This window comes from Musca domestica, unplaced genomic scaffold, assembly GCF_030504385.1.
Source record: "Musca domestica strain aabys unplaced genomic scaffold, Musca_domestica.polishedcontigs.V.1.1 5, whole genome shotgun sequence".
In the NCBI taxonomy this organism is placed as follows: domain Eukaryota; kingdom Metazoa; phylum Arthropoda; class Insecta; order Diptera; family Muscidae; genus Musca; species Musca domestica.
The window spans coordinates 3,646,596-3,653,122 of NW_026712346.1; the positions used below are offsets into that span (position 1 = coordinate 3,646,596).

The window sequence follows — 6,527 nt, forward strand, 5'->3', positions numbered from 1 at the left end:
CGTCATATTCGTTATATTATTTACATTAATAACATTCAATACCATATAAAAAATATTAAAAAAATAAAATTTTTTTTTCCTTTTTTTAATAATAATTTATTGATTTTCATGTCCATATTTTTGTTCCAATGTTGCTCAATAACTACAATTATTTTAAATAAATAATTTATAGCACATTTATACACAAAGCCGGAATGTATTGAACAATTAGTAAAATAATTTCGACAGCTTAATTTTGTCTTCTAAATTTAATATGTTAGTAGTGAGATATTTCTGTAGAAATTGTTTTTTGTCTCTTCCAACAACAAAAATGTACTTGTATTCACCCAATGACATGAGGAAACTCTCAACCTCATTGTAGTCCACATCCCCATCCACCCAATCTAATCCGTTTACAAAGTTCTTACAGTATACATTAGTTCTGCATGAAAATGTCACATTGAACTAACCAATTTCATGTTTTAAATTTTGTATTTATAAGTATTTTCTATTAAAAGTTTTTAACAAAGCGTGTCCACAATTGTATGTGTTTAAGTGTTGATCTCTGTTGATCTCACTGGGCAAATATTTGACGGAAAATGTGAAATATTTCTTTGTCACAATCTGACCACCAAATATTATTTGACGGTAAATACAAAAACAGCTGATTTTGGGAAAATAAAACTATTTGCCGGAAAACAAAAATTTGACCAATGTGTCCATAATGTGAACATATATGATCAATTATTTTCCTATTTTTTGGTCAAACATTTATTTGACGATGCAAATGTTTTGTAAGGTCAAACAAGGAAAAATGTCAGTTTAAAACAGTGGGCAGCATTTTGCTTTAAGAACAGGAGCATTTGTAGCATGATTTTTAATGAATAGAAAAGCAAACGAATGCAATAAGTGGCTTTGTTTATTTGATATTTTTGAATTAACTGAATTTGAATGTTGAGTAAAAAATGTTTATATTTGTTCTGTTCCAGAACTGCGAGACTGTTATTGTTTTTACTACGATAACCGATTTTCCCTTTATTATATCGAAGAAAATTGCGAAACTAGTAGATTCTTGCAGGTTCTGGAACAGGATATGGGTAGATGCATCAACGATTGAAACAATGATATGTCAAAAATGTTGAAATGTTTTTGCAAAAATAAGTAGATTTTTATGTTTTCCTATACAGCGAAAAATCGGAGTTTGCAATGATATATATTTTTTAACAATTTTTACAAATTTCAATAATATTTCATTCATTATTTTCAATTCCAAAATTGTTTTGACAGTTCATTATCCCAGCAGCTATGTCGATGTGACTACCTGCATTCTTCTAAAAAAATTGTTCTGACAAGGAATTTATTCCACAACAGCTGTTCTTTTGCTTCCCTTCTCCAAAAAAATTATACCCGAAACTACATTTTCTTTATGTCTCTCTTTCACTCTCTCTATTTCTCTCGGCCAAATAAACTTATGTTTCCTCACAGTTTGATTAAACAGTTTAATGGGAAAATATATTTTACGAATGTGAACATGTGTCAAACATGTTGTCCCATAGCACTGTTTGACGCTGTTTGGTGACTGCTTGAACAAACAAAATCTGTCAAATATTTGACTGTAATGTGAACATCGAATCAACTCTGTATGAATTTCACATTTGTTCAGTCAAATATGGGAAAACAAATTTCGATCAAATATTTGCCCAGTGTGACCGTACCTTAAGTAACAGTTGGGCCTAAATAATATAAGATTTCTAACGGAAATTGGAGATTTCCAAAACTATCATAATATTCAATGATATTATCATCTTTCATCATTATCGAAATTTATAATACCGCATTCTTTATTATATGGCTTCTTAGGTAATCTATCGCCCATATATATAATTCTAAAGCCTGGTATAAATTCTTTTTCAAAAGAATGTATTTGTTAAGGTACGGTCACACTGGGCAAATATTTGATCGAAATTTGTTTTCCCATATTTGACTGAACAAATGTGAAATTCATACAGAGTTGATTCGATGTTCACATTACAGTCAAATGTTTGACAGATTTTGTTTGTTCAAGCAGTCGCCAAATAGCGTCAAATAGTGCTATGGGGAAACATGTTTGACACATGTTCACATTCGTAAAATATATTTTCCCATTAAATTGTTTGATCAAACTGTGAGGAATCATAAATTTATTTGGCCGAGAGAAATAGACAGAGAGAGTGAAAGAGAGACATAAAGAAAATGGAGTTTCGGGTATAATTTATTTGGAGAAGGAAAGCAAATGACGAGGTGTTGTGGAATAAATTCCTTGTCAGAAAATTTTTTTGGCATTTTTGTATGTTTGTATCACGGTATAAGAATACGGGTAGTCACATCGAGATAGCTGCTGGGACAATGAACTGTCAAAACAATTTTGGAATTGAAAATAATGAATGAAATATTATTGAAATTTGTAAAAATTGTTGAATAATATATATCATTGCAACCTCCGATTTTTCGCCGTAAAGGAAAACATAGAAAAATATACTTATTTTTGTCAAAACATTTCAAAATTTTTGACATATCATTGTTTCAAGCGTTGATGCATCTACTCATATCCTGTTCCAGAACCTGCAAGAATCTACTAGTTTCGCAATTTTCTTCGATATAATAAAGGGAAAATCGGTTATCGTAGTAAAAACACTGGAACTGACCAAATATAAACATTTTTTACTAAACATTCAAATTCAGTTAACTCAAAAATATCAAATAAACAAAGCCACTTATTGCATTCGTTTGTTTTTCCATTCATTAAACATCATGCTACAAATGCTCCTGTTCTTAAAGCAAAATGCTGCCCAATGTTTTAAACTGATATTTTTCTTTGTTTGACCTTACAAAACATTTGCACCGTCAAATAAATGTTTGACCAAAAAAGAGGAAAATAATTGATCATAGGTGTTCACATTATGGACACACTGGTCAAATTTTTGTTTTCTGGCAAATAATTTTGTTTTCCCAAAATCAGCTGTTTTTGTATTTACCGTCAAATAATATTTGGTGGTCAGATTGTGACAAAGAAATATTTGACATTTTTCGTCAAATATTTGCTCAATGTGACCTTACCTTTAGTTTTCCGATGTATTATTCAAATAAATACCATAGCCTTTTTTTGTAGGGTTTTAAATTATTATTATTTTATTATGTCTGGTTTGCTCCTCTAAGTGTTGTTCAGCTTTCTTAGCATTCATAACAGCATTAGCAATCGCTGAACTACCCTATGCCAGAGCACCTAAAGCTCCTAGACTCGTTAAAATAGGTGTAAGAGAACGAAAATCCCCATTTTTTGGTATCTTAATAACTCGTGGTATAACCATAGACAAATTAGGTATAGACTAAAAAGTTGTCTCATCTGTTATCTCTGAAAAAAGTGCTTCAATAGATGTCGTTCATGCTATTAAATATTTTTATGATTCTTTATTATTTATCAATTAAAAACGAAACATCGACTTTGTTTACTTTTACATTATCCAAATATGTCGTGAAATATAAAAATATAGAACTTAAATAGCAGAAAAATGAATAAATTGTTTTCGAAGTCGAGTGACTTCACTAGCCCTGGGTGACTTGATTGGCCCAAGATCAATAATAGTGACATCTGCCGGAAAGGAAAATTTTAAAACTATTTAGTCTATACCTTTATTTGTCTATGGTATAACTACCTTCGCTTTTCTTCCGGGGAATGTTTTTATACCCTCCACCATACTATGGAGGGTATATTAATTTTGTCATTTCGTTTGTAACTCCTCGAAATATTCAAATATTCAACAAAGTATATATATTCTTGATCAGCGTAAAATTCTAACACGATTTAGCCATGTCCGTCTGTCTATCTGTGTGTCTGTCTGTCTGTCTGTCCGTCTGTCTGTCTGTCTGTCTGTCCGTCTGTCTGTTGTAATCACGCTATCTTTCGAACAAATTGAGATAGAAGGCTAAAATTTTGCACACATGTATATTTTCCCAGTAGGCAGGTTAAGTTCGTAAATGGGCCATGTAGGTCCAAGTTATTATATAGCCCCCATATAACGGTACCTCCCGATATTCGATATTTTGATGATTTTAGCGACATTATCCACCGGAATTATTTCAATTTTGGTATTTGAAGTTCGTAATGGATACTACAGCCTAAGACAGAAAATTATCTGTGCAGGTCCACTTCTTCATATAGCCCCCATATAACGGTACCCCCCGATATTCGGTATTTTGATGATTTTAGCGACATTGTTTACCGGAATCGTTTCAAATTTGGTATTTGAAGTTCGTAATGAATACTTCATCCAAAGTCAAAAAATGAGACATGTAGGTCCACGTCTTCATATAGCCTTATATAACGGTACCCCCGATATTCGGTATTTTAATGATTTTAGCGACATTATTTACAGGGATTGTTTCAAATTTCGCATGTGAAGTTCGTAATGGATACTTCAGCCCATGATAGAAAATTGTCTGTGCAGGTCCACGTCTTCGTATAGCCCCCATATAACGGTACCCCCCATGTTCGGTATTTTGACGATTTTAGCTACATTATAAACAGATTTTTTTTTCAAGTTTCGCATTTAAATATTGTAATCATTTATGACAAAAGTTGCCTATGCAGGCCCACGTCGTCGTATAAGCATTCGGTATTTTTAAGATTTTAACAGAATTTTTAACGGTTTTTTTTTTTGGAAATTGCCAAATTTGTACCAAATGGTGGAGGGTATTAAAAGTTTGGCCCGGCCGAACTTACAGCTTTTTTACATGTTTAATTTAATTTTTTGCTATTTTTATAGCATCATCAATATCAGTGGGTTTTATACTCTTAAGTTTCATTGACGCATTTTTGAGTGCTTTATTAAAAATCTGTTGACGAGTATCTTTTTAGAGTTTTTTATTTTTTAAACCCATGCCAAGCTTGGTTTTCGCCTTCATTATGTTAGTGACTAGATATGCGTTAATTTTTTCTCCAACACTGATATCTCTTGATTTAACTCGCTCCCACGCTCTTTCAGCCAATTCACGATCTGCAATGTGTCGTTGATAACTATTTTAGTCTTGCGAATAAACAATATCGTGTTCTCTGCAAGCAGCATCCAATGGTTTAACACCTTTATCCCCCATTTCTAATTGTTTTATAAGCATTGTTCCGGGGACCCAGAATTGATAACCCGGCAGATGAAGTCCCACTGGTAAAGAATTCATTAATTTATTTACAAGTCCTCTTCCTTTAGCGGTTTTCTTTCTAATAACAATAATGGTGCAAAAGAATAGGATAAACAGACATTGTCAATTAAATAATTTATTAGTTGCGAAATGAGATTAGTTGAACAACAAGCAAAACTTCCAGTGCAAAATGCGGATTTCGTACAAAACAAATTCCCCAGACACAGCATTTTATTACCAAATTCAATGAAATCGTTAATAGTTGGCCTTTCGAATTGTGGGAAGACCAATGTAATGCTGAGCTTGATAGAAAGCCAAAATGGATTGAAATTCCAAAATATTTATATATATTCTAAATCTCTATATCAACCGAAATAGGAATATCTCGAGAAACGTATGTCACCTATAAAGGGTATGGGATTACTTACTTTCAATAATAATGAGGATGCTGTACAACCAGAAGATATAAGGCCAAACTCAATTATCATATTCGATGATGTGGCTTGCTATAAACAAAATAATATTAAAACATGCTTCAGTATGGGTCGCCATAAAAATGTCGATTCATTTTATTTATGTCAGACATACACTAGGATTCTGAAACAATTACTACGTGATAATGCAAATATGATTATTATGTTCAAACAAGATGATTTAAATTTAAAACATAATACAATGATCATGTTGGAAGTGATATGAGTTTTGAAAAATCTAAAGAAATATGTCCTGAATGCTGGAAAGAAAAATATGGATTTCTAACAATCAGCTAAGACGATGATATTTACTCAGGAAGATATAGGCCAGTTATTACATCTTGCCGATATATAAAAAAGTGATGTTGTCGGACACATAAATCGTTTTTCGTTATCACAAGTTTCAGTTAAGGATGAACTGTCCGAAAACAATGCAAATATATGATGACTCCATTGCTAAATCCATGCACAAGACCTGAAGCTCTTTTTAACGAATCTCAAATTCGCACACGTAATACTATTGAGAGAGGCTTCGGTGTTTGGAAAAAACGTTTTCCAGTACTATCAATGGGTCTTCGTTTAGCATGTGTTGTACTTCACAATATAGCCATAATTGAACCAAGAACCATTTTGATTGAAAACTATTTTACAAGGTATATTCAAAAGGGCAGTTGTTTAACTATGTTTTTTAAAACGATAACGTGCTATTTTATGTCTTTTTGCGCGCAAGCTCGATTTATGTTTTTCTTCGCGCGTTTCTCAAAGATATGTAGGTTCATTTTTTCAAATAATATTTCCAAATATTTCATGTAAAATTTCTTAAAAATTTTCTTAAATTTCTTTCTTTCTTAAACTTGGCAACTTCTTTTTTCCGATGGTTACGATTATGTGCTTTAAAGTTAC

General features: G+C 31.9%; 1 long non-coding RNA gene across 1 annotated transcript in view; it reads left to right on the top strand.

Moving 5' to 3' along the window:
• LOC105262165 (uncharacterized) overlaps positions 1-6,527 on the top strand; it is a 60,654-nt gene that overhangs the window by 6,971 nt on the left and 47,156 nt on the right. The window lies entirely within an intron of this gene.